The sequence below is a fragment of the Sycon ciliatum genome, chromosome 9, assembly GCF_964019385.1.
Source record: "Sycon ciliatum chromosome 9, ocSycCili1.1, whole genome shotgun sequence".
NCBI classification, from domain to species: domain Eukaryota; kingdom Metazoa; phylum Porifera; class Calcarea; order Leucosolenida; family Sycettidae; genus Sycon; species Sycon ciliatum.
The window spans coordinates 26,175,504-26,196,979 of record NC_088651.1 but is presented as its reverse complement, the minus strand read 5'-3'; the positions used below and the strand labels follow the sequence as shown (position 1 = coordinate 26,196,979).

General features: G+C 48.1%; 1 long non-coding RNA gene across 1 annotated transcript in view; it reads left to right on the top strand.

Moving 5' to 3' along the window:
* LOC135825329 (uncharacterized) overlaps positions 1-18,340 on the top strand; it is a 91,762-nt gene extending 73,422 nt beyond the window's left edge. Inside the window, exon 4 of the long non-coding RNA XR_010555059.1 lies at positions 18,266-18,340. This is a non-coding gene — a long non-coding RNA (uncharacterized LOC135825329). The remainder of the gene's footprint in view (positions 1-18,265) is intronic.
* Positions 18,341-21,476: the final 3,136 nt, after the last annotated feature.

The following is a 21,476-nucleotide window of genomic DNA, read 5'->3' as shown; positions in this document are numbered from 1 at the left end:
GACACCGTTGAGGAAGTACTCGATGCTACCCCGTCCTATCCAAGCAGGTTCATTAACGCGATGAAGGCGACCTCCATAGCACCAGGCGGACACTCCCCTACTATCAACAAGAGCTGGTCCGTCCTCCCGATGGAGTCTACCATCGACGTGCCAAATTTCTTGCTGCGCGTTTTGATCTGCCAAGTCCACAACAGTTCTTATTGGCGTCCGTCTTTCTATTAGTAAAGGACCCGTGGTGAGAGACCACGACGGGTCGTCCAAGTCTACACCGAATGTATCAGCCATATCTATTTACTGAGAATAATGTAACAACTCCTCCACAAACGCTTCTACAACTGACGTCTTCTTCATCCTGGTTTTTTCCTCTTGGTGGTTTTGGATAAGAGTTGAAAAGTCCAAAAGGTCAACTGATGACCTTTGCGTTACTTGGTATGATTGGGTTTTAGCGGATGATGTCGGTATGCAGCTGGGGAGCGAATTCGACAGGAAGAAGGTAAAGGCCTTGCTTTGCGGTTCACACCTTCACTTCAGTATCATTACAGTCCAAATGGCTTTCACTTGTCACTGTAGCGTTCGAATGTCAGGGGTAATACCCCTATTCCAGCATCTGAGGCGGTGCGTCAAGCGCCGCCTCTTTCTCATAATATATTGTGACAAATGGTAAGTGTGCAGTGCTCCTAGCTCTCTCCCCCAACAAAAGAGCTCTATGACACTGTGCTTTCTGCGGTTTCTTTCGTTTTTACAGTGGAGAAAGGCTGGTGGGAGGCCAAGCCGTGGCCGCACACCTGGCGGGTGCGGCCCATCGAGCCCGTTACTGGGAGGGCCGGCAAGTCGGGCTGCTGTTGCAGTCCGACTACCGGGACGCCATGGAGCGTATCAGGACCCTGTAAGTAAGCACTGCTCTGTCTACATGTATACTTATCCCCCTCGTTATAGCGATACTTACTTGTTTCGTATCCTCTTGTCTTACCCTGCTTCCGTATTCGTGACACTAATAGTGTTTGTGTGCGCTCATGCTTGGTTTTACAGATGATGATGATGTATGTATGAAGGTCTGGAGCTAGCTGCCGTCTTCGGGATGTGCCATTTGTTTCAAAATTATTTGTAAGTACTTGTAACAGGCGTAGTGTAGTAACTGTATGTGTAGTGTAGTAACAGTGTGTAGTGTTTTGTGATGATCCCGTGCTATAGCAGTCGTAATGTGTTTTGTGATGGTCCTGTGCAGTCGTAATGTGTTGGGCTACTGAAGTACACTGCATGAAGGGGTATGTGTGGGTGCTTCGACACATTCTCGTGCTTCCTAAACCCTAGATATGTGTATAGCACTATAACCTAGATGTGTGTGTGTGTGTGTGTGTGCCCGCGCATGCGTGCGTGTGCGTGCATTGTGTTCTCTTCTACAGACTCATCCAAGTCCATTTAAATAAAAGTGCATTATAGTAAACAGTATTGTGTTTTGTTACAGTGAATATGTGGGGAATGGTGGATATGCCTTAGTGTGGCTGGATACGCGCGGGTTGTGACTCTTTGCTGGTCACTCTGGATTCTCCAGTATAGATTCGGTGCAGTGCAGAGGGGATTTGCGGTGCGTAGCAACACTGCTTCACTGTGACACCCCTTCAATAATTGTTTTAATGCATGATACTCCGGGCGTAGCCGGTTGATTCTAACTGTATCCTGATCAAAATAGAAATTTGCATCTAATGGACCTGCATGGACAGTAGGCATTTCCCTAATCGGCCGGGCGAAAAATTCGCCGAAAACAGTGGTTTTGAAGAAATTACCCATCTTTTCGCCGAATTTTCAAAAATTCGCATGTTGAATTCCCCGAAAACCGATGCTTCAGTGCTTCAACAGGGTGTATGTTAATGTACATGACGTAATGGGAGCGGTGACTTCAAGTACTATGTTGAGCCGAATTCTGATCTTGGAGCTCAACGAGTGCATGGCACGTGAACTCACTTGTTTGCTGCACATCTACGAAGTGCGAATCAGGGAGTAGTATAATGACACGTGTACTAGTACACCTTGTGTTGCACTGCGTCTTTTCCACACGCATAGGACCACTGAAGGTCACACGCTCCGCCTGCGTATGCACGCATGCGCAATATGTCACTGCATGCAATGCACATCTACGATGTGCAAATCAGGGAATAGTACGTATTTTACTACTCCCCGGTGCGAATGCACCGAACGTGCACAAATGTACAAGTGCACGTTCGCCACGGAAAAGAACCTTTATGGCACATTTATGGCATGCCAGGGGTCAAAGGTCAAACTCTGGGGGTCCCGGGGCCAGACCAAGCACGACCGATACAGTGTGCCTTATTTAACCCAAAGGTCAAAGGTCAAACCCTGGGGGAGTCCCGGGGCCAGACCAAGCACGACCGACACAGTGTGCCTTATTTGGCCCAAAGGTCAAAGGTCAAAAAGTGGCCCAGAACCCGCCCCGCACTAACTACTCTCCACGAGACTCTGTACACGAGCTCTACTTGCTGCCAGCTCCTGATGCAGATGCTGCACTTCCATTACAGGACCAAACTGCACTAAGCCAGGTTCCTTTCCAACTCAAAGTACCGTTGCCTCTCAGCAAAATACTGGTTTGGGAGCATGGGGAGCTCCTGATGCAGACGCTGCACTTCCATGGCCGAACTGCACTAGGCTCAGCATATACTGTTTTGCGAGCATGGGGAGCAGGGCGTCCAGACTCCACTCTCTTGCGAAAAGCAAACCTGGTACCGTAGGACAGCTGTTCGGGTTCCTGGACTCATCCTGCTATTGTAGAGCTGGGCAAAACGATTTCGATTTCGGGATCGAAATGATCGCTGCAACTATTCCGAGTGACCCTAAAACTACGTCCTTCCTCACGGGGCATAGCCTGGATCCGCTTGCTCCAGGCCGCTGTGGCTCCACACGAGGAAAGGAGTGAAATGACTTGTTTGCGTCGTCCTCCTGTTCTGACAGTGAGGAACGCAGCAATGATCCTGAGAAGGCATCCTGAAGTCGTAAAAAGGAAGACGTCTAAACAAAAACAAAACAGCTCAAATCAAAAGTCCTTGTGACATTTTTTGTAGACAGGCTTGCACTGCATGTAGATTTCGCGTGCTCTGCACTTCGCATGCGAGAAGTCGCGCACAGCCGAGGTGAGGTTGGTCGCGTGTGTGCAGCAGGATCCCACGCGACTGCGGAGTTGCCCCCTTGCTCGAACCCAGACAATAATAAGGGGATCGGTCTTTTGAGGACGTAGCTCGCTGTTTTATCAGCGCTTGTAATTTGGCTATTTTCAAGACGATCATTTGTGGCGTCAAGGGATGATTGCCCTCGTCTTCTGGGTTGCTGGCGTGGCTAAGTGGTGCTGCCCCAAGAACTCTTCTAAGGTGAAGTAATGTTGGCTTCATGGAGTTTTGTTTGTAGCTTGTTCTTGTACGCTGTGTCGTGGCTCGTTTTTAGACCCATAAATCGTGCTAATATTGGGCCAATATTGAGGGGTATGCCAATTTCATGGTTCCCTTCAAAAGATTTTGCGCGGGCTTTGGAATGTCGATCTACACCCCAAAGCAAACCTACCTGCAAAATTTGAACGAAATCTGAGAGATCGACTTGCACTTATGTTCTGGTTTTCTGCAGACATGCTGTCTTAACGAACTTGAACAGACTAGGGGTTGATGCAATAATGGATGAGGGGTTAGTGCTAATGGAGGACACATACTGGCGGTGAGCCTCTCTAGATCGGATTCGTGCACTGTTACGTTCGGACTTGTAATAATAAAAAAAGTTTCTGGCAGTTTTGACAAGGCTACAGTCCTCAACCAGCAATTCGCCACTTGGACACTATTACGAATGATGTCCTGAAGAAACTTGCCCCGTCGATATCGTACCCCCTCGGCCGTATTTTTAATGTGCCCTTCTCGACGGGTAAATTTCCAGCAGCATGGAAACTTGCGAAGGTTGTTCCGGTTCACAAGAGCAAAGGCTCCAAGTCACAAGCCCGCAATTACCGTCTTATCTCCTTGTTGTCCTGTGTATCGAAACTATGCGAGCGATTATTCTTTGATAACTTGTATGCTCATGTGGCGCCGGACATTGCCCCAGTCCAATCTGGTTTTCAAAGAGGAGACTCAACCACCATGCAGCTGACACGCCTTGTACAGGACATTGTGGCCCTTCGTCATGGCCACCAACATGTTGGTATGTGTTTCTTCGACCTTGCAAAGGCGTTTGACACGGTATGGTTCCGTGGACTCCTAGCTAAATTATCTGCGATGTACAAGGTTTCCGGTGCGTCTCTGGCGTGGATTACAGACTACCTAACAAATAGTTTGTCACTATTGTCACTTTTGTCACTATGGTCACTATTGTCACGATGGTTTGTCGCTATTTTACTGATGACACAGCCCTCATTCAGTGTGACACTGACATTGCAAACCTGTGTATGAAGCTTCAGAATGGAATCAATGGTGTTTATAAATGGATGTTGTCATGGCGTCTGAAACCCAATATCTTGAAGACGGAAATAGTCTTTCTCCTTCACCTAGAACACCCTCCCACATTTACCCTTCCCGGACTTTATTAGGCTATTAATATTGTAGATACGCACAGGCATTTGGGTGTTGTATTTGACTCGCAATTGTCCTGGAATTCTCACGTAGATTTTGTTTGCAACAAAGTTAGCAGATCTGTAGATTGCCTGGTATTCCACTGCTCCCACTTGTCCCCCGAATGTATCCGTCTCTTTTATAAATGCTACCTTCTTCCTATCTTTCTGTACGGCGCCACTGCTTGGCATTCCCTGCTTAGTAAATCTGCTGTACCGGCGCTAGAAATACATCATAAACGTGGGTTGAAAATTATTTTACGTAAATCCTCTCTATTCCCCTCTAAACTATGTTTACCAAATCTCCTGTCTTTTCTGCATATTCGTATTGGCTCAAGCTACCCGTGGAAATGAAGATAATATCCAATATTATACAGTTCATAGACCATGGTAAATGTCATGCCACGTTGTAGGCTCGCTCACCTCTTTTGCTAGCTTATCTCGCCGCTCTCCACCATGGTCAACATAGTGATACATTTCACGCGGCCGATGCATTATTTTCTTCCGTTTATCATCTTCTTTCCTTCATTTTTTTCTTCTCTTGCCATGGCTGGCTAACGCCCCCTCCTTTGCATTGGCTTCTGCCATTGGACGCTGACATAAAATTAATATATAAAATAAAAATAATGCTCGTGATTGCTAGGAGTAGGACACTTTCTATACAAGCTGTAGACGTCTCGCTTCCTTTTTAACTGAGCTTTAACAGCATATGTCAGACATAGAGGACTTGGTGTATGCCGTCTTGGGGCTGAAGAGCGCGACTGGGTGGGTAGGAAAGCGGAGCATAGACCGTGAAGGATATCATAAAATGCTGGAGCAGTACGGTTTGGATCTCCAAGCTTCCACTGGAGAGCAGCATGCCAGTTGACATTTACAATGGATTCATTTAGAGCAACAAGGTGAGTGGGAAGAATGGAGGAGATGTCAAACTCACTGAAGTCATGTATCTGGAAAGAATGGGAGGGCAGTGTAGTGTTGGGTGCATGTGGTGATGCGATACATCTCGGGATGCACAAATGGCCGAGAACAATTGAGTGGTCCGACTGACCGAGAGGGGCTAAGGGGCGCGGATTGCAGATGCTAGCTGCGGTGTCAGTGATCAGCAGGTCCAGGGCAGTTTCACTGCCTTTGTGGGAGCGGTGGGTCGAGAATGTGAGGTGTTGCTGCAAGGAAAACATGTCAAGAAGACATAAAAGGTGGTGTCCTGCAGTGTCTGTTGCTGTTCCATACCAGGTGGGACATTTAGCATTGAAATCTCCCAAGATGAGGACTGGCAAGCCAGGGGTCCGGATTTTAGTCAAACAGCTTTGAAATGAGGCGTAAAAGGTATCTATCACGGACGGGTCGGTGGATGGTGGGCGGTAGACAGCCGAAGTTTGGATGGGCTGCTGGCGCGTGGGGCAAGCAGAGGTTGCAGTGGATGGCGATATCTCTACCCAGGTAGCTTCGAAATGCGGAAAATGTAGGTCTGTACGGTGGGTAATAGGACCAAATGCACTTGATTTTACTTCGGAAGTACTAAGATAGCAGCACCGCCATAGGCCAGGAAGTCGTTGGTGTTTATTTTATTCTCGGAGGTGAGTGGATCCCTTCGATAACCTTCATAGCCTGAGAAGAAGAGGGAAATTTTTGGACACAACCAGGTTTCAGTTATGCAAAGAATAAGGGGACATTTGGCCTCTGCGTGTACATGGGATACCTTGAGAAGACGAGTACTACAAGCACCACTGTGATCGGTCCAAGAGCATCATGCACCCGCGGGTAACGTGCCTGAAACAAGAGATACTTTGGACGCCAACATCTCTCCCCAGGACCATCAAGATCAAGATTCTGTGGGATTTCACCATCTGGTGCGATCGCTTCATTGAGCACCGGAGGCTTGATATTGTTCTGATTGATTTGAAACAAACTCCCAATAAATTTTGTCTGATACAGAATGTTCCTGAACGCTCCATGGATTCACCTCGAATGTCCCGTTCTTTCTTCTTCAAAAAATTACGGCGCACACTTACACTTCGAACTGCGCACGGCACTTTCAAGACCTGACCAGCCTAGCCTGCAGGATCTCTAGTGGCAGGCGCGGTTGCCGACTGTTCGAACTGCTGTACGCAGACCTGCAGTCTATGCCGTCGAAGGTTTTTTTTGCGGGAAAACGTCTTTTTGTCTTGTTTTCGAGCTATTCAGGGATTTTGAGAGAAATCCATGGATTCTGCATGTCTTGACAAGGTATAGAAATTTTGGTTGTTGGCCAGTATGGATTTGTTTTATCTTTATTACTGCTTGTTCTTTGTGGTTTCTTTGTGTCTTTCCTGTTGCCTTTTCGTTTGACCTTTGTTTTCGATCTCCTCCTGCGTCTTCGTCATCCCAATTAGCAAAGGGACGTCCGCCTACAGCCGACAATCACAGGTGATACGCAAAAAAAAGAGAGCACGAAGAACGAGCGGATTCAGATCCTACACAGAGACGTTGCATCTAGCTGAGCCATAACTAGCGAGAGATTGAAAGAAAGGTAGACGATGTCAAGATGTCCAGAGTAGTAACTGGGCACCGTCAAGAGGTGAAACCCTAGTCCTTGTGTGGTAGATTTGTGTCACGTGTTTGTTTCGTCTTGGTCGCTGTGCACACGCGTCATTGGTTGGTGGTGTTGTGCGCATGCGCGAGACTATGTGAGCTGGTCTTTTGTCTGTCGTCTTGTCAAGATGTAGTCGTTTTCCGTGGTCCTGCTTGTCGCAATAAATCGAGTGTATAAAGGCAGTCCAGTGTTGGCGGTTGAGCTGATGGAGGAGTAATGTTACACTTACAACATGGTGTTAAAGTTACAACACTGTGTTACAATTACAAAACTTGGATGAAAAGGGTTTCGGGCATGGGATACACAGACGGCAGCGCACAGAAAACGGAGCAACAAATTCATCCCACATGTTCAGAACTGCATTACAGTGGCTAATGTAAAAACATGTATCCCTCTATAACTATATTTTATTTTTATTTATTTATTTCTGCTCCTCGTGGCAGGTCAAGCTAGCCAATTGAATTTGGGAGAGGGTGAGACCAACCACGGAAGAAGAGAAAAAAGAAAATGAAGAGCACTTTCACAAAGTGGGAAGGGATTAGCAACTTACAAAGCAATGGGATGCTCAGCGAGCTATGCAGCGAAAGTGGTGACTGTGATTTTGTTTACTGGGAGATACTGAAGTGCTGTCTGACGAGGGTACGGAATTCGGGCATGTCTGGAGCTTGTCTAACACTGGGAGGCAGTTGGAGCCACGTGGTGCAGAAGGAAAAGAAAGGGGAACTTACGAATAGGGCAGACCTAGCTAGGGGGAGACGAACGCAGCTTCGGGTGGTGCCACCTAACTTAAACCAATTAAGGGACTGTGAATGAGCAGGGTGCTGGTCAAGAAAAAAAATAATTTGCCAGGGTGCGCTTGGAAGCATCAAGGTAGTGTTGCAGAGTGGTAGCGGATGCAGCAGCATACAAGTCTAGATTTGAGATTTAACGATCAGTACGAAATATGATGCGCAGTATACGGCGATGGAGAACTTCTAATTTACCTATGTGGGTTTTGTTAATGGTGGACCAGGCGGGGAAGCCGTACGTGAAGAGGGGAAGAATGTATGATTTATAAAATTTAATCCTGCAATTTTGGGGCAAATGGGACAAGTGACTTGGCATTATGGCGAAAGATCGACATACTTTGGACAACGCATGATCAGCATGGTGAGACCAGGAGAGGGCGGAATATATGACAATGCCTAGGTGTTTATGGTGGGGCGCTACAGAGATAGGGTGACCGGGATCATCCGGAAAGTGGAAGATGGGCACTGGATCTGTGGGAGGGAGAAAAAGGAGGAGCTGGTTTGGTCACATTTAGCTTAGGGTACCAAGTGCTCATCGGGATGGTAGTGCTGAGTTACACATACTGTAGCGGAATCAGTGCTCTTGACTTTGAATGGAATTTTCTTTCGTTGGAGATCCAGGATTTTGACAACGGACTATTACTGAACGGTGCTTAGTGGATGTGGCGGATTCTCGTTCTTTTTGGGGAGATTTCCTTGGGTTATAGCTTCTATTCGGCAACCAGGTGCGCTCTGCGTACTCCTGCTAGCAGGTTGTCCATTCATGTTGCTTTGGCTTCGGGTTGGTGGTGACTGTGGTTTGTCAGTGCGTTGCTTGCTGACTCGCTACCGTGGTGACTCGCTGCCGTGGGATACAGACTAAACTCAGTACATGCTGGCACGTGACGTGCGTAGCTGACAGTGCAGTTCACAGTGCAGGGCTGTGCGTGGGATGAGCGTGCAGCGTCTCCTCGTCGGGTGGTGTGGCGGGTCTGCTCGTTCTGGTGTACTGGCGTTTCGGGCCGACGTTCGCATGCGGGCATTGACTGGCGTCGTCCTCCGGTGGTGGGGCTGGTGATATGGAGTCTCCCGGGCGGCATGCGGACTCATGCTGCTTCTGTGCTGGTGAAGCTGGAGTTTGTAGTGAGCCTGAGTGTATGTGTGCATCTTCAGGAAGATGTTGCCATAATTGTCATCCTGGAAGGGAAGGCGCCTGTCGGAATTACGGGAAGACTGAGCTTCATCACGCAGCTGTCCTGGTGACCCCTGGCGGTACGGTGGACTCTTTGCCTGAGGCTCCGCCGTACGCACCTCCCGCATATATACGGCGAGTTGCTCCTGGCGCGGATGATGGTGGGGGGTACTCATCCGCTCGTAGGAGTCACCATGGATCCTTGCTACCGCAAAAAGGACCTGCCCCTGTGGCAATGGATGCTGTGAACAAGGACGGCCTAATAGTGCTTCCGGTGCATCAACCGATGAGCACAACTGGTGAAGATCCTGCGAGTTTGTGTCTCCAGCCGTTGTCCGTTGGTGAGCAGAATGAGTACGAAGAGCCAGAAGATCTAGGGCGGAGCCGGGCCTCGACTGAAAATGCACCACGGGCGTGTTGCCGGTGTACTCAGACAGGTGATCAGTGCCGGCAATGCAAATGTAAGCGTGATGGTCGGGCTTGTTTGGATTGCAAACCTGGCGTGAGTGAGAAATGTCGGAATCCTCACAACATCTCGTTAATCTTGCGGAACGGCGATGTGGGTCCTTTGTTTCCAGTGAACAACATGGTATCGTCCAATGCTGGCGGTGGAGGTAACTCGAACCATGCCCATAATGCTGTTCTTCGGATGGCGGCTGCTGATGAGAGTGCACATGTGGGTGATGACCTTTCAACAGTGCCAGTGGCTGTTGTTTCTCGTTGCAGTTCCGTGGCTGGACCTTTGCGTGCCAGTGTCCCTGTGGCATTGGTTCCTGACAGTAACGACCTTGATGCTGTCCATGGCGTTTGTGCTGCCTCGTCATGTGCATCGATTGCGTTTGATGGTGGTGCGGTTCATTGTGCTCAACCATTGGCGGAGTCTTCTCCAGAGGAACATGTTCAGGATCGACCCTTGTCGACCACAGTAGTACCTGGTGTGGATGACTGCGGCCATGTGACAGCCCCTCGTGAAACGTTTTGTCTGGGGAATTTGACGGCAGCTGAGACTATGACGGCTCTTTCCACAGCATATGACAAGTGTGTGCACCTTGCTCCTAATTCATTTCAAGTGCCTCGCGGAAATGTTGGCCGGAGATTTATAACAACTCTATGTACTTATTTTAACTGTTTTGGTGATGCAGGATCATACGCTGACAGCGCGTTGATGGTGGCAGCAGTATTTCAGATGCTGATGCTGCAGGTTCCGCGCATTGATCCTCCTGCTCATGCCAAGCTCCTAGACAGGCGGTTGGACCAGTGGTTTCATGGTCAGATTAATGAATTATTGTTGGAAACAGAGACTACAGTCAACTTCGCTAATAACGACTGCGGATATAACGACAATTCGCGAATAACGACCGAATTTCCATGCCCAGAGCAAAGTCCCATCTAACTGTATACATTTAACTTCGGATATAACGACTATCTGAATAACGACAATTCGCGTATAGCGACATGCTTTTAGTGCCCCGTGGTCATATTCACTGCTTGAATAACGACTTTCTGGGCTTTTGACAGCTATTTCAAGTACCTGTCAGTCAAGTACATGTACCTGTCATGCAGAAGTACCAGAACCTACATTGTATAATGGTGCACTGGTGATGGATATTATTGCACACATGCAAGAAAATGCAGCCAAGGGGGCGGGGGGCGGGGAGGGGCTTTTTCTTCCTTTTTTATGTTGGCTTCAAAATTGTTGGATTTACCAGCACACCTATAATTATGTATACAATGTACATGTAGTTGTACATGATTGTACAGTAATCATCATACATATCTCTGGCCCTGTAGATGGCTCAAAAAGGCATATTTTTCAATTGATTTCCCTTGCATATTGAATTTTTAGTTCCTTTCAACTGCAATATGAAAATAAAGTACACATTGACATAGAGCAAGAAAAGAGCTTGATTTTGATATGCATATCACACTATACAAAAATATGGGTTCACATACATTCAAATGGGACTTCGGTTATAAGGACACTTCGCGAATAAGGACACTTTTCTGATGCCCCGCCGAATGTCGTTATTGGCGAAGTTGACTGTATCCACAATCTCCGAGAGAAGTCCAGTACAAGGGGTCGAGGTCGTCCTGATGATCCTGCACGAGAGTTTGCGGATTGTGTCGCATCTGGGAGGCTGTCGGCTGCTCTGCGCTGCCTTGGTGCTGATCGTGGTGGTGGAGTGCACAGCATCAGTGATGAAATTGACGGTGTTCCAGTAATCGATATATTGAAGCAGAAGCATCCTGAGGCTGAGCCCGTGTGCGACGAGGCTCTAATACAAGGACAGCCGCCCCCTCCTCCGCATCCAATCTATTTTGCTTCGCTGGGGCGCCGTGCTATCCGACAGGCAGCGCTAGGCACACAGGGCGCAGCGGGACCCTGCGGTGTGGATGCTGAGGCCTGGCGTCATATGTGCTCCAGTTTCACGGACGCTTCGGATGGGTTGTGTGATGCGCTTGCTTCTTGTGCCAGGAGAGTGGCCACTGAGCATATTGATGCTGGTGCATTGATGGCATTCACTGCATGTCGCTTGCTGCTCTTGGACAAGCGGCCCGGTGTCAGACCAATTGGCATCGGCGAGGTTGTTCGCCGCATTGTGGGGAAAGCAATTGTGTCCATTGTTGGCCCTGCGGTTCTGCAGGTTGTTGGCTGCTCCCAGCTGTGTGCCGGTCAGGACTGCGGGGTGGAGGCGGGCATACATGCTATGCAGGAGGCGTTTGCTCGTGAAGAGACTGATGGAGTTCTGATGGCAGACGCAACAAATGCTTTCAATCGCCTGAATCGCAGCGTCTGCCTTCGGAATGTTCAACATCTTTGCCCGCCTCTGGCCACTGTTTTAATTAACACCTACAGCACGCCTGCATGCCTATATGTCGACGGTGATTGCATCTTGTTGGAGGAGGGGACAACCCAGGGAGACCCTCTGGCAATGTACATGTATGCCATTGGCATGATGCCTCTCGTGCACAAGGCAGAACAAGCCGGGACTATCCTGTCTTGGTTTGCAGATGACTCCGCAGCGGCGAGTGTGTTGTGTAGGCTCCGTCGTTGGTGGGACATCTTGGCAAGTGATGGCCCAGCTTATGGATATTTTCCAAATGCATAAAAATCGATTCTGGTGGTGAAGGAGCGTTGCCATCGTGAGGCACTTGAGCTGTTCAGCGACACCAGTGTCGTCGTTACGTGTAATGGAGCCCGGTACCTGGGGGCAGCCATCGGCTCAGCTGATTTCAAGGAGAACTTTGTATCGACTAAGGTCCGGGAGTGGGCTGATGAGCTAACTCGGTTGGCTGATTTCGCTCGCTCGCAGCCCCAGGCTGCATACTATGCATATGTCTCGGGCTTGAGAAGTCGCTGGGCTTTCCTATGCCGCGTTCAGTCTATTTCTCCGTCCCAGTTCCAGCCACTGGAGGACGTGATAACCACGAAGCTTATACCAGCAATGACGGGTCGGCCACCGCCTGGCACAGGGTTGAGGGTAGTACTAGCAATGCCCTGTCGTTTGGGTGGCCTGGGCCTGGTCAGCCCGATGACTTTGTGCGCCCAGTATGAGTCGTCTGTCCCCATCACAGCATCTCTCTCCCGGCGTATCGTGGATCGTGTTTCTGATATTGGGAATTCTCTGATTGGCATCCAGCGGGAGAAGGCGAAGAGGAAGAAGGAAGTGCGTTATAGCCAGGCGGAGTCGGCACGGCGTATCAGCAATGATGCGTCGGACGCCTTGCGACACGCCATTGTCCTCGCCCGTGAACCTGGCGCCTCGAGTTGGCTGACTTGCCGTCCTTTGAAAAAGTATGGTTTTTCACTGAGCAAAGCTGAGTTCATGGACGGCTTGTGCCTCCGTTATGGTTGGATGCCGCCGAGGTTACCAACTCATTGCTCTTGTGGACGGGACAATGGTATTGACCATGCCTTGTCATGTCCCCTTGGTGGGTTTACCATTGTCCGCCATAATGAGATCCGGGATGTGACAGCCTCTCTCCTTCAAGAGACCTGTCACAATGTCTCCATTGAGCCACAGCTGCAGCCACTCACTGGAGAGAGAATGAGATACAGGTCTGCTATTGTGGAGGAGCATGCGCGGCTTGATGTAGCGGTCAGCGGTTTGTGGGGCAGTCGTTTTGAGCGTACTTTACTTGATATACGGGTTTTTAATCCTCATGCACGCTCAAATCGATCTGCACCACACACCACTGTCTATCGGCGCCATGAAAAAGAAAAGCGACGATGTTATGAAGAGAGAGTGAGAGAGGTGGAGCATGCGACGTTCATGCCTGTTGTGCTGTCGGCAAGTGGTGGCATGGGAAGAGCGGCGACATCACTCAATCGCCGAATCGCGTTATTGAGAGCGGAAAGGAGGAAGGAGCAGTACTCCCACGTAATATCTTACATCAGATGCCGTCTCTCATTTGCCCTGTTGCGATCATGCATCATGTGTTTGCGGGGTTCACGGGGTCTTTTCCGTGAGCGATCGGTTCGGCATCCGGAGTCTGCTGAGCTGGTTGTTGCTGAGGCCCAGGTTGCTCGCATGTGAGAATCTATAAATTGCAGCAGATTATTTTTATTATAAATACTGGACATGGATATTGAATTAAACTGTACTCAGTGACTTTTTACATTCTACAGGCTACGGTTTATTGTTGTTATTATTGCAAAGCTTTCCTTTTGATCTTGAAAATTTGAGTAATAAATTTAAAAAAAAAATTAGTGGAAGGCAAAAAAAAAACAAAAAAAACAAGTGCTCATCCAGTGAACAAAGGTCAGGTCTGAACTTTGGGGTACAGGGTGGCGTAAGATGGGGAAGAAGCAAGGACAGTGGTATCATCTGCAGACAAAGAAATATTGGGAATTGCATAGGGGAGGTCATTAACGTATGTGAGGAAGAGCAGGGGACCTAAAATTGGGCCCTGGGGCACACCGGATGTCACAGACTCGGGGTGAGATAAGGTTCCATTCAATATGAAGCACTGATTTTGGTCCAAGAGGAAGCTAGTTATCCAGGCGAGTAGGGAGCCGGAGCCACCATGGGCACGAAGTTTGGCGATCAGGCCCTTGTGCTACACGGCGTCGAAGGCCTTGGAGAGGTCGAAGAAACAGATGCAGGAGACCTGCCGCTGGTCTTTTAGGGAGCAGAGGTCTTGGATTATGCGGGACAATTGCAGTGATGTGTTGTCCTTACGACGGAAGCCAGATTGTGCTGGGTGAAGAAAAGGGGAGATATGGCCATACAAGCGGTCGTACACTATTCCCCCTAGCAGTTTGGAGACACAGGACAGGAGGAAGATTGGTCGGTAATTAGACGGGTCGTTCTTGTCGCCTTTATTTTTGTACACTGGAATGACAGTGGCTGACTTCCATCGTGAAGGTAATGTGCCGGAGGAGAGGGAAAGGTTAAAAGGAATGGAGAATGGGCGGGCAATTGAGTAGCTCAGTTTCGTGAGAATCTCATTGGTGATCCTATCAGCTCCGGGGGATTTGTTCAGAGGCAGTCTTGCAATAAAACTTGTGAACATTCGATGAGGTGATGATCAGGGAGTGCAATGTAGTTGCTGGTGGAGGTAGGGAGGAAATAGGGGGAACAGGAGCATCGGGGTCAACCTGTAAGCCAGCACTGGCGACGTGGCGGTTCAATAAGTTACCAATGGATGACGAGGAGGTGCTTGTTCAACCATTGGGGCCCACCATCTTCGAAGGTATGACCCGGGCGCTGGTAGGATTTCGCAGTTGACGAATGAGCACAGGGAGGGATGGGAGGCGAGGGTTTGTGGGAGACATCATGGCACGGAGGTTGCGGATGTAGCAGCGATGGCAGGATCTGGACAGGCATTATACATAGGTACGTTGGTGTTTGTTTTTGTTCAAATTTGTGGGGATGGGTATTTTCTGTAGATGCTGTAGAGATAACTCTTGACTTTAATAGCTGCTTTCAGACTTTCAAATATTCTGAAGTTCTAGGAAGCGCAGAACGAAGATGATAATTATGTCCTTTAAATTACTAATTGAAGCCATGAGTAGGCACCGGCGGATTATGCCGGCATAATTATTGGAATAATTTGATGGTTGAAAATTTGGAGCATAATTTGGCATCCTTTCGGAGGTAGGAGCATATCTACATTGTATAATATGGTTGTACCACAGTTCTAGTAGGTAGGCTACACTTGTACAAAGAATGCACCTGCTCAGTGCTGGCGGTCTGCATGGTAAAGGGTTTGGAGGTCATGCAGATAGTGTTTTCAATGAAAAGCAGGGTAGGAATCCTGGCAATACATTATCGTATGCTCGAACTCGTCTTCTTCAAAGTTCTTTCTCACACTGATACAGTACACTGATGTTGCAGACGATGCGAGTGAATCAGCCTTTATCGGCCTGGGGCGGACGAGATAGTGACGGGTAGCCCGCAAAACTCCGCGCACATGTACATTATGCAGTCATGACCCGTCAGTCAGTATTTTAGCAACCATGACTGTGCAGGCTATGGATATTGCTCGGTATGTTATTTTATTTATTTATTTATTTATTCAACATCTCCTGGCCCGTCCGAAGACTGCCAATAAACATGAGAGGTCAGGTGATAGCCAACCACGGCAAGCTAAAAAGGGAAAAAAAAGAAAGATGCTGTCAGAGAGGGAAAGGAGATAGGGAGAGAAAAAGAAAGGGAGGCACATTAATAATACATGGGATCACTTCGGATGAGACAGTGTGGAAAGCTGGACTGTGAATTTCGTGAAATCCTGGCATGTCTTAATGCTAGTAGGCAGGTTAGACCAAAGGGAGTATGCTGAGAAGAAAGGGGATTTCAAAAACAGAGAGGAACTAGCTCGGGGCAGTGATAAGGCATTGCGTGTTGGTCTAGTGGTAACAAACCAGTTGTACTTGGCAATATGTTTCGGGACTTGGGCTAGGAAGATTTTTTGCACAAGGATACAAAGATGCTGCTGATGTCGGGCAAGAAGAGGGTGCGTGGAAGCAAGTTTATAAAGACAAAGGGAGGCAAATGTTTGGTCTTTTCGAAACAGAATTTTCAGAAGCAAGCGTTGATGTACCTCCAGTCTGTGGAGTAAAGTCTGAGACAACCCGCACCAAGCTATATCGCAATAGTCAAATATAGGCAAAATGTACGACTTAAAGAACAATTCTCTGCAGTTATCATTCAAGTGTTGGCAGTGGGGTTGTAGCATACCTAAGGACGCACTCGCACGCTTGCACACAGACTGGACTTGTGGAGACCAGGAGAGTTGGCGGTCGAGAATAACGCCCAGGTGCTTGTGCTCGTTAACAACTTTAATAGGTGTACTATTTAGACCAGGAAAATACAGAAGCTGAGTGGGGGGCGAGGGAGAGAAGAACATGGCCTCGGTTTTGGCGAGGTTAGGCTTCAGTTTCCAGGTTTCCATCCATGTTACTGTAGCGTTGACCCCGGACTGCATGGAGGCCGTGAGGTTGTCTGCCGAGCTGTCGGAGCACATCAGAGCAGTGTCGTCAGCAAAAAGACTTACATTTGGTACAAGGGCTGGCAAGTCATTAACGTACAGTAGAAATAGGAGCGGCCCAAGTATGGACCCCTGGGGTACCCCAGACACGACTAACACGAGTAATGGGTCTGATAGGGAGGTAGATACTCTGACAGTCTGGTGGCGGCAGGAAAGATAGGATGAGAGCCATTGCAGGGCTGGACCATGTACCAAGAAGACGGACTCTAGCTTTGCAAGCAGACCACGATGCCAGACGGTGTCGAAAGCTTTCGCTAGGTCAAAGAACACGATGCCAACATGCCGCCTGAGGTTCCGCTGGGTGTAGATGTCTTGTACTAGACGCGTTAGTTGGAAAGTTGTGGAGTCTCCACGGCAGAAACCGGATTGAGATGGTGAAAGCGCTGGGGTGACGTGGCAGTACAGAGACTCAAAGAAAATACGTTCACAGACCTTGGACACAGCGGGAAGGAGAGAGATTGGTCTGTAGTTGCCAGCCTGAGAGCGTTGGCCTTTCTTATAGATCGGGACGATAACAGCAGATTTCCAGACGGACGGAAATATGTTGGTGCTCGGTCTTGATGGAAGGAGAGATGGAGGGAGCTACGGGAGAGATGAGCTGGCTTTTCGCAGGGTGAGGGTGACATTGGCTGGACGAGTATGACGATTACGAAGACAGTTGAACATGATAATTTTCAAAGGTAACTTAAACTAGGTTGGCAATGAAAAAATCTTTTTATCAAAGAAGTCAACAATGAATAGAAGAGTATTGACTGTTTTCTCTTTTCCATGTTGTAAATTACTAGTACTAGTATGCCAGGACACCTTGGTATGGAGATACAGTACTCGTGTAGCATTTTGATGGACTTACATGACATGTATGCCCACTTGCAAGTACGAAAAACGCACAGTTTTCCGAACTTTGAGGCTCCATAAGTGCAACAAAGTGAATATGTATCCCCACGTGCCAAAGCATAATATGAGGATTTTCCGAGCATAATGCGAGAATCGAAGAAAGCATAATTCCATGATTTCGCGAGCATAATCCGCCGGAGCCTAGCCATGAGGCATTCGCCCATCGCGGATAATTCTCTTAGAAAACAATGACAGATTCTGTTCGAAAAGCATTGCCATTTCCAGAACCTTCAAACCTTATGGCAGGCACTTCCTTTATTTATGCTCCATTTTTCATGAATTTAACAAAAGGGGGGTGTTGTCAACATAACGACACGTTAATTTTAAAACGTACCATAAAGAAAACGGAGGATTTTTGTACCTTTTCTATTGCAATGACCCACCAAAGGCTATGAATCCCTGGGAAAGTCCCAGTTTAGGTATACTGTCATATTCAGTTCTCATGCAATTTGTAACAATTCAAGCCAGTATATTGTTCATTCCTCGGCGGCCAGTTATTTGTCTGCATTGTCAAACAATGCATCGTTAGAAATTGTGTTTTCTTAGCTTTGCAACAAACCTCTTGCTTTACAGCAGAAGAAAAATTACGGTTGCATACGAATCATTTTGTGGTTAGGAGTCTAGGTTATTTCTGAAAACAAGGTCATGATTAGGCGTTTTAGAGTAGAACTTCATTATCCTATACTCCGTGTTTTGTGCACTACCCTGAACATAGCAAGAACAACATTGTCTTTGTGCTTTGTCAACTGTAGATATTTGTCCAATAATCAGATCCAGAATTTAAGTGATGGTGTGTTCTCCGGTCTACCAAACCTCTAAGCACTGTAAGTATTCTCAACTGCACCACTGAACGCAGAGAATAGTAATTATACCTGTGTGTATATAGAGTACTGCTGAATGCGTGATGAACAAAACTCTAACATCTGTGAGTATTATTATCTGCTGTAGTGATTGAAGGAAACAGTTGTAGACGCTGTGTGCGAAATGCTTTGTTACGACGCCTCTGATTTTCGTAAGTGTCAGGAATGAACGAGCACACGGCACGAGGACAACTGCTTTTTCTTAACGGTATATTTCACTTGATCGAACTTAATAACTCAGTCTAAGAATACCAGATATGTAAAGCAAATGACAGCGTATACAGTAAATCACACACAGCGCATATAGCGTATACCATGCATGATGCATCAGCGATACGGCGGAGTCGAAATACTTGGAGGAGTGTTGGAGCTAGGTGTCAGGTCTCCGAATGTCCCAGTACTCCTTGTCAGTTTTGTGCAATTTTGTCGCAATCGCTGACCTTATAAGATCTGGTTACGTTGATGGACAGTTAGTCAAAAATTCGTAACATTTTTTTCCTTCTCCTTTTTCACCATAATTTAAAAGGCTCACCATCCGAGTTGAATTTTTCCTTACTCTTTTCTTTTCTTGCCAAAGTTGGCTATCACCCATCTCTCGCACTTTGCCTGCCAATTAGTCATGGACCACGAGTTAAGTGTAATAATTTAATAAAACGTTCCTCTTTTATTATTTTTTTATTTTATTTATTCAACATCTCCTGGCCCGTCCGAATACTGCCAATAAACATGAGAGGTCAGGTGATAGCCAACCACGGCAAGCTAAAAAGGGAGAAAAAGAAAGATGCTGTCAGAGAGGGAAAGGAGATAGGGAGAGAAAAAGAAAGGGAGGCACATTAGTAATACATGGGATCACTTCGGATGAGACAGTGTGGAAAGCTGGACTTTGAATTTCCTGATATCCTGGCATGTCTTAATGCTAGTAGGCAGGTTAGACCAAAGGGAGTATGCTGAGAAGAAAGGGGATTTCAAAAACAGAGAGGAACTAGCTCGGGGCAGTGATAAGGCATTGCGTGTTGGTCTAGTGGTAACAAACCAGTTGTACTTGGCAATATGTTTCGGGACTTGGGCTAGGAAGATTTTTTGCACAAGGATACAAAGATGCTGCTGATGTCGGGCAAGAAGAGGGTGCGTGGAAGCAAGTTTATAAAGACAAAGGGAGGCAAATGTTTGGTCTTTTCGAAACAGAATTTTCAGAAGCAAGCGTTGATGTACTTCCAGTCTGTGGAGTAAAGTCTGAGACAACCCGCACCAAGCTATATCGCAATAGTCAAATATAGGCAAAGTGTTGGCAGTGGGGTTGTAGCATACCTAAGGACGCACTCGCACGCTTGCACACAGACTGGACTTGTGGAGACCAGGAGAGTTGGCGGTCGAGAATAACGCCCAGGTGCTTGTGCTCGTTAACAACTTTAATAGGTGTACTATTTAGACCAGGAAAATACAGAAGCTGAGTGGGGGGCGAGGGAGAGAAGAACATGGCCTCGGTTTTGGCGAGGTTAGGCTTCAGTTTCCAGGTTTCCATCCATGTTACTGTAGCGTTGACCCCGGACTGCATGGAGGCCGTGAGGTTGTCTGCCGAGCTGTCGGAGCACATCAGAGCAGTGTCGTCAGCAAAAAGACTTACATTTGGTACAAGGGCTGGCAAGTCATTAACGTACAGTAGAAATAGGAGCGGCCCAAGTATGGACCCCTGGGGTACCCCAGACACGACTAACACGAGTAATGGGTCTGATAGGGAGGTAGATACTCTGACAGTCTGGTGGCGGCAGGAAAGATAGGATGAGAGCCATTGCAGGGCTGGACCATGTACCAAGAAGACGGACTCTAGCTTTGCAAGCAGACCACGATGCCAGACGGTGTCGAAAGCTTTCGCTAGGTCAAAGAACACGATGCCAACATGCCGCCTGAGGTTCCGCTGGGTGTAGATGTCTTGTACTAGACGCGTTAGTTGGAAAGTTGTGGAGTCTCCACGGCAGAAACCGGATTGAGATGGTGAAAGCGCTGGGGTGACGTGGCAGTACAGAGACTCAAAGAAAATACGTTCACAGACCTTGGACACAGCGGGAAGGAGAGAGATTGGTCTGTAGTTGCCAGCCTGAGAGCGTTGGCCTTTCTTATAGATCGGGACGATAACAGCAGATTTCCAGACGGACGGAAATACTCCTGTACGATATGACATGTTAAAGAGCAGGCACAAGGGATAGGACAGAGATGGCGCAAGCCATTTGAGAACCTCATTGGGTATGCCATCTTCGCCAGGGGACTTACAATTCTTCAGGAGTTTGAGGTGCTTATAGACGGTAGCAGTCGTGGTAACGACGCGTGTGAGTGGTGCGCTAAGTTCAGGGGCTGGGGACAGCGATGGAATGTCCCAATTCGGATCCTCCGGAATGCCGGATGAAACAAACTGCTTGTTCAGTGTGTCTGCAATCGCCTTCACATCGTGCTGGCGGTTGCCATTGGAGTCCGTCAGGTACTGGATTGGCGCGCGGGAGGTCCCGCGGCACTGGTTGCGAATGAATTGGTGGAGTGATGGGCGATCGGGGGAGGAGAGTGTTGCAGAAAGAGAGTTTAGAAAGGAGCGGTGTGAGGTACGAGAAAGGTGCTTGACGAAGTTGCGTTGAACTCGGTAAGCCTCCCGGTTAACCGGCGTTGGGAATTTCTTGTAGATGCTGAAAAGATCACGCTTGCGCTTCACTTCAGATACGAGGGACCGTGTCACCCATGGGGGACTAGATGTCGAGGATGTTGGGTTGGAATGTTTCCGGTTGTTGTAGCCGATAGCAAAGTTAGAGAGGTGCTGTTGGAACCCTCGTTCAAGGACGGCTGCAAAGTGATCTACCGCGGCGTCAACAGTTGGAGAGCCTTCTGGTTGCAGAAACGACCAGTCGTGGCAGGAGAAATCAGCGTTCATAGAGTCCCAGCACTGAGAGGGAACTCGACGGAAGCGATATGGGAACGGTTTGCGAGAAGGAAGTGGCAGGTCTGGGTCCGAGGGCAATGAGACGGCGAACTGGCATGAAACCATGAGATGGTCCGAGGAGCCAAGAGCGCAAGCTGTGTGAACGTCCGTCGCCAGCAGGGGTTGGTTTGTGAAGACAAG